Source organism: Meriones unguiculatus (assembly GCF_030254825.1).
Source record: "Meriones unguiculatus strain TT.TT164.6M chromosome X unlocalized genomic scaffold, Bangor_MerUng_6.1 ChrX_unordered_Scaffold_30, whole genome shotgun sequence".
Taxonomy (NCBI): domain Eukaryota; kingdom Metazoa; phylum Chordata; class Mammalia; order Rodentia; family Muridae; genus Meriones; species Meriones unguiculatus.
The window spans coordinates 10,612,060-10,626,953 of NW_026843706.1; positions in this window are offsets into that span (position 1 = coordinate 10,612,060).

Below are 14,894 nucleotides of genomic sequence, written 5' to 3' on the forward strand. Positions count from 1 at the left end.
TGGGCAGAGGTAATGCAACAGATGCCAACTCAGACTACTATACCCAGCAAAGCTTTCAATCAACACAGATTGAGAAAAAAATATTCAATGACAAAACTAAACTTAAACACTATGTACAAAGCAACACAGCCCTACAGAAGATACTGGAAGGAAAACTCCAATTCAATGAAAAAAAAAATTCATCCAAGAAAACACAGGACAGAGATAACTTCACAACAAAAACAACAACAAAAATTAAAAGAAAACAAGCATTGAAACACAGTAACACCACCAACTCCACAATAAAAGGAACTGACATTAATTGGTCACTATTATTTGTCAACATCAACAGACACAACTCTGCAGTAAAAAGACACAGACTAACAGAATGGTTGTGGAAATAGGATCTAACATTCTGCTGCATCCAAGAAACACACCTTTGCAACAAAGATAAACAGTACCTAAGAGTAAAGAGCTGGAAAAATATTTTTCAAGTAAATGGTCCCAGAAAACAAGTTGGGGTAGCTATCCTAAGATCTAATAAAATAGACTTTCAACGAAAATTAACCAAAAGAGTTGAAAAGGGACACATCACTCTCATTAAAAGAAAATCCCACCAGGAAGATGTCATTATTCTGAACATCTATGCCTCAAATAGAAGAGCACCTATCTTTGTAAGTGAAATATTATTAAAGCTGAAATCACACAACAATCCCAACACTTTAACAGTAGGAGACTTCAACACTCCACTCTCAACAAGGGACAGTTCTTTTAGACAGAAGCTAAATAGGGAAATAATGACACTTACAGAGGTCCTAAATCAAATGGATCTAATAGATTTCTACAGAACTTTTCACCCAAACTTCAAATAATATGCCTTCTTTTCAGCTCTTTCTTAATGGAATCTTCTCAAAATTTGACCATATTGTTGGGCACAAAGCAAACCTCAACAAATACAAGAAGATCGAAATAATCCCTTGTATCCTACCAGAAAACTGGCTTAAAACTAGACCTTAACAACAACAGAAATAACAAAAACCTACATACATATAGAAACTAAATGACTCTCTATTCCATGACAACTTGGTCAGGAAAGAAATGAAAATAGAAATTAGACACTTCCTAAAATTCAATGAAAATGAAGGCAAAACTTATCCAAACTTAAAGGTCCATAAAAGCAGTGTTAAGAGGAAAGTTCATAGCATTATGTTCCTCCATAAAGAAGTTTGAGACGTCTCGTATAAGCAACTTAATGGCACACCTACCAGTCCTAGAAATAAAAGAAGCAGACACACACAAGAGGAATAGATAATTGGAAATAATCAAACTCAGAGCTGAAATCAATGAATTAGAAACAAAAAAAACAATTCAAAGAATCAATGAGACCAAGAGCTGGTTCTTTGAGAAAATTAACAAGATAGACAAACCATTAGCCAAACTAAATAAAAGGAGACAGAAACTATGCAAATCAACAAAATCAGAAATGGAAAAGGGGACATAACAACAGACACTGAGGAAATCCAAATAATCATTAGGTCATACTACAAAAGCCTATATGTCACAAAATTTGAAAATCTAAATGAAATGGACAATTTTCTTGATAGATTCCATTTAGCAATTAAATCAATATCAGGTAAGTAGATTGAATAGTCCTATATTTCCCAAGGAAATAGAAGGAGTCATCAAAAATCTCCCTTATAAAATAAAATAGCCCACACCCAGATGGTTTCAATGCAGAATTCAACCAGATCACCAAAGAAGTGCTAACTCCAATTCTCTTCAACGTATTCCACTAAATAGAAAAACAAGGAACATTACCAAACTCATTCTATGAAGCCACAGTCACCTAGATACCTAAACCACACAAAGACCCAATAAAAAAAAATAGAACATCGGTCTTATCTCTTTCAAGAACAATGGCGCAAAAATACTCAATAAAATACTTGCAAACTGAATCCAACAATATAAAAGATATCATCCACCATGACCAAGTAGGCTTCATCCCAGGCATGCAGGGGTGGTTCAATGTAGGGATATCCATCAATGTAATCCATCATATAAACAAACTGAAGAATAAAAACCACATGATAATCTCCTTAGACACTGAAAAAGCATTTGACAAAATCCAACACCCATTCATGTTTAAAGTCTTGGAGAGATCAGGGATACAAGGCACATACCTAAACATAGTAAAGGCAATATACAGCAAGCCTATAGCAAACATCAAACAAAATGGAGAGAAACTTCAATCAGTTCCACTGAAATAAGGGACAAGGCAAGGCTGCCTAGTCTCCATATCTCTTCAACATAGTATTTGAAGTCCTAGCTAGAGCAATAAGACAACTAAAGGAGATCAAAAGGATATAAATGGGAAAGGAAGAAGCCAATTTATCAATCACTATTTACAGATGATGTAATAGTGTAAAAGAGTGACCCCAGAAATTCTGCCAGAGATGCCCTGCGGCTGAAAAACACCTTCTGCAAAATGGCTGGATATAAAATTATCTCAAAAGATTTCAGTAGCCCTTCTATATATGAAAGACAAAAGGGCTGAGAAAGAAATTAGAGAAACTATACCCTTTACAATAGCCACAACATAAAGTACATTGCTGTGACTCTAACCAAGCAAGTGAAAGACCTGTTTGAAAAAAAATACTTCAAGTATCTGAAGAAAGAAAATGAAGAAGATATCAGAACATGGAAAGATCTCCCATGTTCATGGATCGATCCGGAGAATCAACATAGTGAAAATGGCCTTTTTGTGTACTTGAGCCTCTTTTGGATATATGCCTAGGAGTGGTATGGCTCGATCTTGAGGAAGCACTATTCCTAGTTGTCTGAGAAAGCGCCAGATTGATTTCCAGAGTGGTTGTACAAGTTTACATTCCCACCAGCAGTGAAGAAGGGTTCCCCTTTCTCCACAACCTCTCCAGCATGGGTTGTCACTTGAGTTTTTGATCTTGGCCATTCTCATGGGTGTAAGGTGAAATCTCAGGGTTGTTTTGATTTGCATTTCCCTAATGGCTAATGGGGTTGACCATTTCTTTAAGTGCTTCTCTGCCATTCGATATTGCTCTATTGAGAATTCTCTGTTTAGCTCTGTTCCCCATTTTTTAAGTGGATTACTTGGTTTGCTGCTTTTCAGCTTGTTTAGTTCTTTATATATACTGGATATGAGTCCTCTGTCAGATAAAGGGTTGGTGAAGATTCTTTCCCAATCTGTAGGCAGTCGTTTTGTTTTGATGATGGTGTCCTTTGCTTTACAGAAGCTTTTCAGTTTCATGAGGTCCCATTTATTGATTGTTGCTCTTAGAGCCTGTGCTGTTGGTGTTCTGTTCAGGAAGTTTTCTCCTGTACCAATGAATTCTAGGGTATTCCCCACTTTTTTTTCTAGCCGATTTAATGTGTCAGGTTTTATGTTGAGGTCTTCGATCCACTTTGGACTTCAGTTTTGTGCAGGGTGATAAGTATGGATCTATTTTCATTTTTCTACATGTAGACATCCAGTTGGACCACCACCATAAAGGACATTTGCTCAACCATGTTTGTAGCAGCTTTATTTGTAATAGCCAGAAGCTGGAAACAACACAGATGCCCCTCACCTGAAGAATGGATGCAGAAATTGTGGTACATCTATACAATGGAATATTACTCAGCAATGAAAAATAAGGAAATCATGAAATTTGCAGGTAAATGGTGGGATCTGGAAAGGATCATCCTGAGTGAGTTGTCCTAGAAGCAAAAAGACATACACGGTATAAACTCACTCATATAGACATACAATGTAGGACAAACCCACCAAAATCTATGTATCTAAAGAAACTAAGCAAGAGAGAGGACCCTAACTAAAATGTTCAATCCCCACCTGAAAGGCAAAGAGGATGGACATCAGAAGAAGAAGAAAATAGGAAACAACCTAGAAACCTGCTACAGAGGGCCTCTGAAAACCAGAAGAAGAAATCAGGAAACAAACTAGGAACATACCACAGAGGGCCTCTGAAAGCCTCTGCCCTGCAAACTATCAAAGCAGATGCTGAGCCTGATGGCCAACTGTCGGGCAGAGTGAATGGAATTTTATGTAAGAAGTAGGAAATAGTAAGAGCTGGAGAGGACAGGAACTCCACAAGGAGAGCAACAGAACAAGAAAATTTGAACACAGGGAACTTCCCAGAGACCCATACTCCAACCAAGGACTATTCATGGAGATAACCCAGAACCCCTGCACAGATGTAGCCCATGGCAGGTCAGTGTCCAAGTGGGTTACCTAGTAATGAGAAGAGGGACTGCCTCTGACATAATCTGATTGGCCTGCTCTTTGATCACCTCCTCCTGAGGGGGAGCAGCTCTACCAGGCCACAGAAGAGGACAATGCAGCCATGTTTGACGAGAACTGATAGACTAAGATCAGAAAGGAGAGGAGAACCTCCCCTATCAGTGGACTTGGAGAGGCGCATGCATGCAGAAACGGGAGGGAGGGTGGGATCAAGAGGGGAGGAGGGAGCTGCGTATGGGGGGATACAAAATTAATAAAGTGTAATTAATAAATAATAATTAAAAAAAAAGAAAATGGCCATCCTGCTAAAAGCAATCTACAGATTTAATGCAATCCCCATGAAAATACCAACAAAATTAATTACAGACCTTGAAAGAACAATTCTTGATTTCATATGGAAAACTTAAAAAAAATCAGAATTGCTAAAACAATCCTATACAACAAGGGATCATCTGGAGGTATCTCAATCATTGATGTCAAGCTGTACTACAGAGCAATAGTAATAAAAACTCCATGGTACAGGAATAGAAACAAGATGATGTATCAGTGGAATAAAATAGAAGACCAAGAAATAAACCTAAGCACCTAGGTATAATTGATTGTTGAAAAAGAAGCCAAAACCATACAATGGAAAAAAAGACAGCATCTTCAATAAATGGTGCTAGTCTAACTGGATGTCTACATGTAGAAAATGCAAATATAGCCATATTTATCACCAAACTAATGTCCAAGTGAATCAAAGATCTCAACATAAAACCTGACACACTAAACCTCTTAGATAAAAAAGTGGGGAAGAGACTTGACCTCATTAGCACAGGAGAAAACTTCCTGAACAGAACACCATTAGCATAGGCTCTAATATCAACAATAAACATGATGGGACCTTATGAAACTGAAAACTTCTGAAAAGCAAAGGATACTGTCATCAGAACAAAACAACAGCCTACAGAACAACCATATATCTGACAGTGTGCTAATGTCTAGAATACATAAAGAACTCAAGAAGTTAAAAAGGAACAAAGCAAGTAATCCAATTAAAAAATGAGGTACGGAGCTAATCAGAGAATTTTCTGTAGAGAAATACAGAATGGCAGAGAAACACTTAAAGAAATGCTCAACCTCCTTAGTCATCAGAGAAATGCAAATCAAAACGAAATTCCACCTTGCACCCATCAGAATGGCTAAGATCAAAAACTCATGTGACAATACATGGTAGAGAAGATTTGGAGAAAAGGGAACCCTCCTCCATTGCTGGTGAGAATATAAACTTGTACAATAAATTTGGAAATCAATCTGATGCTTTCTCTGACAAATTGGAATAGTGGTTCCTCAAGATACAGCTACATCACTCCTAGACATATATCCAAAATTTTCTCAAGTACACAAGGATATTTGCTCAACCATGTTTGTAGCAGCTTTATTCGCAATAGCCATAACCTGAAAACAATTCAGATGTCTCTCAACTGAGGAATGGATACAGAAATTGTGGCACATTTACACAATGGAATACTACTCAGCAATTAAAAACAAAGAAATCATGAAATTTTCAGGCAAATAGTGGGAACTAGAAAAGATCAGCCTGAGTGAGGTATCTCAGAAGCAGAAAAACACACATGGTATATATACTCACTTATAACTGATTATAGACGTATAATATAGGATAAAGATACTAAAATCTATACACCTAAAAAAGCTAAGCAAGAAGGAGGTCCCTGAGTAAGATGATCAATCCTCACTCAGAAAGGCAAACGGATCCACATGAGAAGAGGGAGAAAACAGGAACAGGACAGGAGCCTACTACAGAGGGTCTCTGAAAGATTCTACCCTGCAGTGTATCAAAGCAGATGCTGAGACTCATAGCCAAACTTTGGGCAGAATGCGGGGCATCTTAGGAAAGAAATGGGAGATAGAAATACCTGTAGGGGACAGGAACTCCTCAAGTATAGGAAAAGAACCAAGAAATCTAGGCCCAGGGATCTTTCCTGAGACTGATATTCCAACCAAGGACCATGCATGGAGGTAACCTAGAACCTCTGCACAGACGTAGCCCATGGCAGTTCAGTATCCAAGTGTGTTTCCTAGCAAGGGGAATAGGAACTGTCTCTGACATGTTCTCAGTGGCTGGCTCTTTGATCACCTAACCCTAAGAGGGGTGCAGCCTAAACCAGGCCACAAAGGAAGACAATGCAGCCAGTCTTGATAAGACCTGATAGCCTAGGGTCAGAGGGAAGGGGAGGAGAACCTCCCCTATCTGTGGAGTTGGAGACAGTCATGAGAGGAGATGAGGGCAAAAGCGTGGGATTGGGAGGGAATGACTGAGAGGCTACAGTTGGGATACAAAGTGAGTAAAGTGTAATTAATATAACAAAATAAAATTAAAAATTAAAAATATATTGAACATAGTATCATTATTGTTACATAAAGCAATTGTCATCACCTCATTTTTCAGGGGTTCTTTACATCAGGCAGTGTGCACTTAAGACAAGGCACACAGGTACAGTCTACATTCAAATGGAGGAAAGAATAAGTATAAAATAATGTATAGAGATAAAAATGTTATAACAGGTGTATGTATGAATTTAAATGAAGAGTGCAGAAAGATTTTTTGTTTGTTTCTTTGGTTGGTTTGGTTTTGGTGTAAAGCCATTCTGGAAGAAATTGTGAGACAACATGGCTTAAAAATGATTAAAATGATTTCTTTCTTTTGTTTCATATTTTTTAGGTCAAATGTATATTACTAAGTTACATATCTATCTCCTTGTCTATACTGTGTGAGATGCTTACAGATAGAACATATGTTGAATTCATGCTGAATTTTCCAAATCCTGGAATGTCAATGAACATAGAAGCTTGACACAGAAATGGTGGCCAAATATCTTATTTTCGTGTATTGGTTTATAGTAAAGTATCTGATTAACTTATAGAAATATTAGGAATACAAGCACATTTCTCTGAATTGCATTTAAAATATTAATGAATTAAGAGATTATTTAAGAGATTGACCAGTAAAATTCACTAGGTTATTCACTGTTCAAAAATATGCTGCACAAAATTTGACTGTATGCTTACTGTTTGTAATTAGCATACTCTCTTATGTTAATGGAATACAGGTAGTAAATAACTTATATTAAGTTCTTATTTGAACTATTGCATCTTTTGTCTTCTCCATCTTAGCTTGTATTTCCATGGACATTTGACCACTGATATATCTCTACTTAAGGTTTTAAGCTGCATGATAAATAAATTCCATAAAGCAACTAAAACTATTTTGTTCAACTGCAAATCAATTTCTGTAAGAATAACTTGATTATAGAATAACTTTCTGAAATCTTTTTATTGATTTTCCTTCAAATAACAAAGATGTAAAAACAGTTTTGTAAGCCAATAACTTTCCCACCCACAGCTATTGCCATGGAGTTACATGGTATTTGTAAATCTAACTTTCCTGATTAAATGATTGTATTTTAGGTAAATGCTTTCTGTGATTCTACAGTTTAATGTGAGTCAGTTTTGAGTTTTTGATCTTCTGTATTAACTTTATATATGGGTAATGTAAGATGCCTTTCAAAGGCCTTTTTGCTTGTTCTACACTGCTATTTCATTTGAGCATTTGCACTTGAATGCTCAATAGAAGACATCAAGTAATAAATTTACATTGCATAGCAATAAAAATATAAATAAAGAAAGATCCAATGACAAAAGATACAAGTAACTATAAAAAGAAGATTAGGAAGAAAAAATGAGAAGAGAAAGGATTAAGATTAGAGAATACAGTAGGTTTGAATGCTAAAAGTATTAGGGAACACTTTCAAAGTAATCCTCTAAATTTAAGGGAATATGGGTTCTTTTGGGAATCTGGTTAAACAAAAGACATTTTTATGGATTTGGAAGTAAGATGTAAACAGATATAATCAGTGTCTGATGTGAAATCTTCCCCTGCTTCTCTTTCCTCTGCTCAGCATTCCTGCACTCCTCAGGACTCTTGTTACACTCCCCCTGGGGGGGAGCAGCCTTACCAGACCATAGTAGAGGACAATGCAGCCACTTTTGATGTGAACTGATAGACTAAGATCAGAAAGGAGAGGAGAACCTCCCCTATCAATGGACTTGGAGAGTGGCATGCATGCAGAGGGAGGAGAGAGGGTGGGATCGGGAGGGGAGGAGGGAGGGGCTTATGGGGGGATGTAGAATGAATAAAGTGTAATTGATGAAAAATTAAAAAAAAAGAAATCTTAAAAAAAAAACAAAAACAAAGGCAGTGCCAGATCTCTGATTCCTCTGCCTCTCTACCCCAGCCATGCTGCACTCTCTGGGTGTTGAAAGATGGTATGAATAGGGACCTTTTCTAGTTCCTGTCTTAGCTCCCAAATCCTTGACACAGAAGCCTATTAGATTCATTCAACAAGCTTTAAAGCTCTATAGCTGAGCAGGCATTCATCTATTCTAGCCCAGTTAGGCTATCTGGCTATTTCCCAGCCACATGCCCTTTCGCTTTCCATCTCTCTCTTGCTCTGGAATGTGCTTTTGCTGTACCTCTCTGTCCCATCACAAGTCCTCATGGCTTCCTCATCTCTCTGGTCCCTACCTGGAATGCCCCTGACTGGGAACAGAAGTTCTGCCTTCTATCTTCTCTGCCTAGTTATTGGCTAATCAATTTCTTTTTTCTCACTTTTTCTGGACAGGTTTTTTCGGCTTAGTCTTGGCTGTCATGGACTTGCTTTGTACATCAGGCTGACCTGGAACTCACAGTGATACCCCTGCCTGTGTCTTCCAGAGTGCTGGGATTAAAGACTTATACCACTATTCCCAGCTGTTAATTACCTTATTTATTAACCAAATAGAGATTACTCGGTAACATTGTTTATACAACATTGATACAGGAGATTCCTTTTTTTAAAAATATTTTTTAAACAATTTTATACATTCACTTGTATCCCAGCTGTAGCCCTCTCCCCCTTTTCCTTCCAGTCCTCCCCTCCCTCCCTCATCTCCTCCCTGCCCCCTTCCAAGTCCACTGAGAGGGGGTGTCCTCCTCTCCTTCCATCTGGCCCTAGTTTATCAGGTTATTTTCAGGATGGTTGCAATGTCTTTATTTGTGGCCTAGCAAGACTACCCCTCCCTCGGGGGGGGAGGGGAAGCTCAATGAGCCAGACATTGAGTTCATGTTAGAAAGAGTTCCTGTTCCCCTTACTAGGGAACCCACTTGGATACTAGGCTACCATGGGCTATGTCTGAACAGGGGTTGTAGGTTATATACATGCATGGACCTTGTTTGGATAAACAGTCCCAGATATATTTGGACCTTGTGGGGTTCTCTGTCCCCTCTATGTTATACTAATTCCACCTTCCTTCATAGGATTCCCTACACTCTACTGAAGACTTGATTATGGGTCTTAGCATCTGCTTTGATACACTGCTAGGTAGCGTCTTTCAGGTGCCTTCTGTGGTAGGCTACTGTCCTGTTACTTGTTTTCTCCTACTTCCAGTGTCCATCCCCTTTGTCTTTCTAGATGAGGATTGATCGTCTTACCCCTGGACCTCTTTCTTCTTTATCTTCTTTAGGTGTACATATTTTAGTATGTTTATCTTATCTAATAGGTCTAGTACCCACTTATAAATGAGTATATACCATGTGTCTCTTTCTGCTCCTGTGATATCTCACTCAGGATGATCTTTTTTAGATCCCACCATTTGCCTGCAAATTTCATGACTTCCTTGTTTTTAATTGCTGAGTAGTATTCCATTGTGTAAAAGTACCACAATTCCAATTTCTGTATCCATTCCTCCATTGTTGGACATCTAGGTTGTTTCAAGTTCTGGCTATTACAAATAAAGCTGCTACAAACATGGTTGAGCAAATGTCCTTGTTGTGTACTTAAACATATTTTGGATATATGCCTAGGAGTGGTATAGCTGAAACTTGAGGTAGCAGTATTCCTAATTGTCTGAGAAAGTGCCAGATTGATTTCCAAAGTGGTTGTAGCATTTTACATTCCTACCAGCAATGGAAGAGGGTTCCCCTTTCTCTACAATCTCTCCAGCATGTCTTGTCACTTGAGTTTTTGACCTTAGCCATTCTGATGGGTGTCAGGTGAAATCTCAGGGTCCTTTTGATTTGCATCTCTCTGATGGCTAGGGATGTGGAACATCTCCTTATGTGTTTCTCTGTCATTCTATGTCCTTGTACAGAGAATTCTCTGTTTAGCTCCATACCCCATTTATTTAATTGGGTTGTTTGAATTATTGCCTTTTAACTTATTTAGTTCTTTATATATCCCAGATATAAGCCCTCTGTCAGATGTTGGGTTGGTGAAGATTCTTTCCCAGTCTGTAGGTTGTCGTTTTGTTCTGATGACAATGTCTTTTGATTTAAAGAAGATTTTCAGTTTCATGAGGTCCCATTTATTGATTGTTGCTCTTAGGGCCTGTGCTGATGGTATTCTGTTCAGGAAGTTGTCTCCTGTGCCAATGAGTTCTAGGGTCTTCCCCAATTTTTCTTCTATCCCATTTAGGGTGTCTGGTTTTATGTTGAGGTCTTAGATCCACTTGGACTTTAGTTTTGTGCAGGGTGATAAATATGGATCTATTTTCATTTTTCTGCATGTAGACATCCAGTTGGACCAGCACCATTTGTTGAAGATGCTGTCTTTTCCATTGAATAGTTTTGGCTTCTTTGTCAAAAATCAAGTATTCATAGGTGTGTGGGTTTATTTCCTGGTCTTCTATTCAGTTCCACTGATCCTCCTTTCTGTTTCAATGCCAGTATCAAACAGTTTTTATTACTATTGCTCTGTAGTACAACTTGAGATCAGGGATGGAGATACCTCCACATGATCTCTTGTTGTACAGGACTGTTTTGGAATTTTTGGGTTTTTTGTTTCTCCATATGAAGTTGAGAATTTTTCTTTCAAGGTCTGTAAATAATTGTGATGGTATTTTGATGGGAATTGCATTGAATCTGTAGATTGCTTTTGGTAGGATGGCCATTTTCACAATGTTAATCCTACCAATCCATGAGCACAGGAGATCTTTCCATCTTCTGTTGTCTTCCTCAATTTCTTTCTTCAGAGAATTGAAGTTTTTTTCAAACAGGCCTTTCACCTGTTTTGTTAGAGTCACTCCAACGTACTTGTTGTTTTTAATGGCTATTGTGAAGGGTGTTGTTTCCCTGATTTCTTTCTTGTCCCTTTTGTCTTTGGTATACAGGAGGGCTTCTGATTTTTTTTTTTTTTGAGTTAATTTTGTATCCTGCCACTTTCCTGAAGGTGTTTATCAGCTGAAGGAGTTCTCTGGTTGAGTTTTTGGGGTCACTCAGGTGTACTATCATATCATCTGCGAATAGTGAAACTTTGACTTCTTCCTTTCTGATTTGTATCCCCTTGATCTCCCTTACTTGTCTTATTGCTCTAGCTAGGACTTCAAGTACTATGTTGAAGAGATATGGAGAGACTGGGCAGCCTTGCCTTGTCCCTGATTTCAATGGGATTGATTTAAGTTTCTCTCCATTGAGTTTGATGTTGGCTATAGGCTTGCTGTATATTGCTTTTACTATGTTTAGGTATGTGCCTTGTATCCCTGATCTCTCCAAGACTTTAAACATGAATGGGTGTTGGATCTTGTCAAACGCTTTTTCTGCATCTAAGGAGATGACCATATGGTCTTTCTCTTTCAGTTTGTTTATATGGTGGATTACATTGCTGGATTTCCTATACTGAACCACTTGCATGTCTGGGATGAAGCCTACTTGGTCATGGTAGATGATATCTTTGAAGTGTTCTTGGATTCGGTTTGCAAGTATTTTATTGAGTATTTTTGCATTAATGTTCATAAGAGTGATAGGTCTGAAGTTCTCTTTTTTTTTTGGATCTTTGTGTGGTTTAGGTATTAAGGTGACTGTGGCTTCATAGAATGAGTTTGGTAATGTTCCTTCTGTTTTTTGTTGTTTTTTTTTGTGTGTGTGTGTGTGTGTGTGGAGTAATTTGGATATAATTGGAGTTAGCACTTCTTCAAAGTCTGGTAGAATTCTGCACTGAAACCATCTGGCCCTGGGCTTTCTTTGGAAGGGAGACTTCTGATGGATGCTTTAATTTCCTTGGGGGATATAGGGCTGTTCAATCTTTCTACCTGGTCTTGACTTAATTTTGATAGATGGAATCTATCAAGAAAATTGTCCATTTATTTTAGATTTTTAAACTTTTTGGCATATAGACTTTTATAATACAACCTAATGATTATTTGGATTTCCTCATTGTCTGTTGCTATGTCCCCCTTTTCATTTCTGATTTTGTTGATTTGCATAGTTTCTCTCTGCCTTTTAGTTAGTTTGGCTAAGGGTTTGTCTATCTTGTTAATTTTCTCAAAGAACTAGCTCTTGGTTCCATTGATTCTTTGAATAGTTTTATTTGTTTCTAATTGATTGATTTCAGCCTTGAATTTGATTATTTCCAGCAATCTGCTCCTCTTGGGTGTTTCTGCTTTTTTTTCCCCTAGGGCTTTCAGTTGAGCCATTATGTTGTTTGTATGATATGTTACAAATTTATTCTTAAAGGCACTCAATTCTACCCATAAATTTGGTATGTTGTGCTTTCATTTTCATTGAATTTTAGGAAGTCTGTAATTTCTTTCTTTATTTCATCCTTAAACCAGGATAAAGGAGATTCTTTAATGATCATTGCAATGCCCAGATTAGAGTAACTAGATCTCAGTGCACAGAAATAAGCATCTGAATACACAGTGCACAGAAATATCCTCCAATACCTCCCTCCCCCCTTTTTTTTAGCACAATAACAACTTTCTCATACAATAATAAACTATATCCAATAAGAACAAATTCAGAATAATATGAAAACTATCATGTAAACATTATATTCACAATGTCTTGTCCATTCATATTTGGCAACTTAGTAGAAAATACTCTACTATCTACTCTATCTTGGTGAGTGCAGAATTCTGTACTTAAATCATTTTCTATCATAGCTTGCATTTATCAACCAAAAAACCTCCTTAGATTTAAAAAGGTCATTTTAAAAATATTTTCTTAAATTATAAAATAACTTAAATTTAATTGTGAGAATATAACTATCTAGTCTTCAACCCCATCAGAAACTCGCGAAGAAATAAATATTACCTTGAAGTGGAAATTTCTGGTTTCTTTGAAGAGTGAATTTTGTCGTGTTATGTTTTGTTGCAAGCTGGGTACATGATGTTTTGCCCTGGTTGGCTTGTGGGAGGGCACATGATGTTTTGCTGTGACCCTCACATCTGAGTCGCATGACTTTGGCCAGCTGAGAACATCCGTGGGTGGATTTTGAGGAGAAGACATACATAGAAGCCCACATACATGAGACATTGCTGTGTTCATCTTCATGCTTCAACGCTTGTTTTTTTACAGAGAGAGTCATTCCAGAGAGCTTCTCCTGGCAATCCAACTGAGTCTTTTGGCTTTCACTGCTCCATGTTGGCCTTTTACTGGACTGCTTATATCCTGATGACTGAGTCTGGAAAACCTGTAATGACTAATAGATCCTCTTCATTAGGAAGTAGATAAAATAGGACTATAGCTGTTTTCCCTGCTAATCTCCTACCTAAGGTTGGAATTGTTGGAAGGGAGTTAAAGGTGCTTAAAACCCCTAAATAAAGTAGGTTTGGTGAAACTTCTAAGCCTACATAACCAGAGTATGCAGTAAGTGCAAAGAAAGCAGCTTTCAAAATTATAGAAATGACAAAGAAACTTGGCAGTCTGGACAGTCCCCCAATATTTCTCAGGAACATTGGGGCATCATCTTCAGCCTTCTGGACCAGTATATCACAGACTTCTGTGAAGCAGGAATTATGAAAGACTGCCTCCCTTGTCTTGGCAAAGCTCAGCCATCAATTTCCCTATGTGTCTTGCATCCCTGGAGCTTGGACAGCATGCTGTCTTCAGTTAAGGCAAAGGCAGTTTATTGTCCAGTGGCTAGCTTGGCACTTTTTAATCAAAATCCATCTGGAGGTTCTTTGATGCCCATCATCTTCTTTGAAGTAGAGTGGGGATGCTGCTAGGAGCTGACATTTTTCTCTATCAAGAAAACTTTTTATTAATAAAAATTTTAATGCCATATTCTGTAGATGACTGGGGTTTAAAAGACTATTTATAGCAGTTCTGAGTAGTCAAATGTTGCTTGTTTCTAGCTATTTAATATCTGATTAATTTTACAAACATTTATAAGAGGCTAAATAAAGCTTATTTTATGATTAACTAAAAATGACAGAATTTAATTGACTGACCACTAACTTGTGTTTTTTAATTATCCTAAACAATTTTTAATACCATCTTTTAAAATGATGATAGATTCCATTGCATTTTCAAGTGAGTTGCTTAGATACAATAGCTTATATGAGAATTGAAATATATATATATATATATATAATGTTGTAACAGAAATAAACTTAAATTTCTTTCAAATATTCAACAATATATACCAATGTAAAAAATATTTGAGACTAGAAGTTTCTCTTTAGTTTAAAAGTAGGTTCAACAATCTACCTTTCTATATCATTCCTATAGTCCCTCCTCATTTTTTATCCCTTTCTCCCATCTTTTCCTTAATACTAGATAGGAGAGAAAGAAGGATAGAAGAAAGAAAAAGAAAGAGAAAAATCC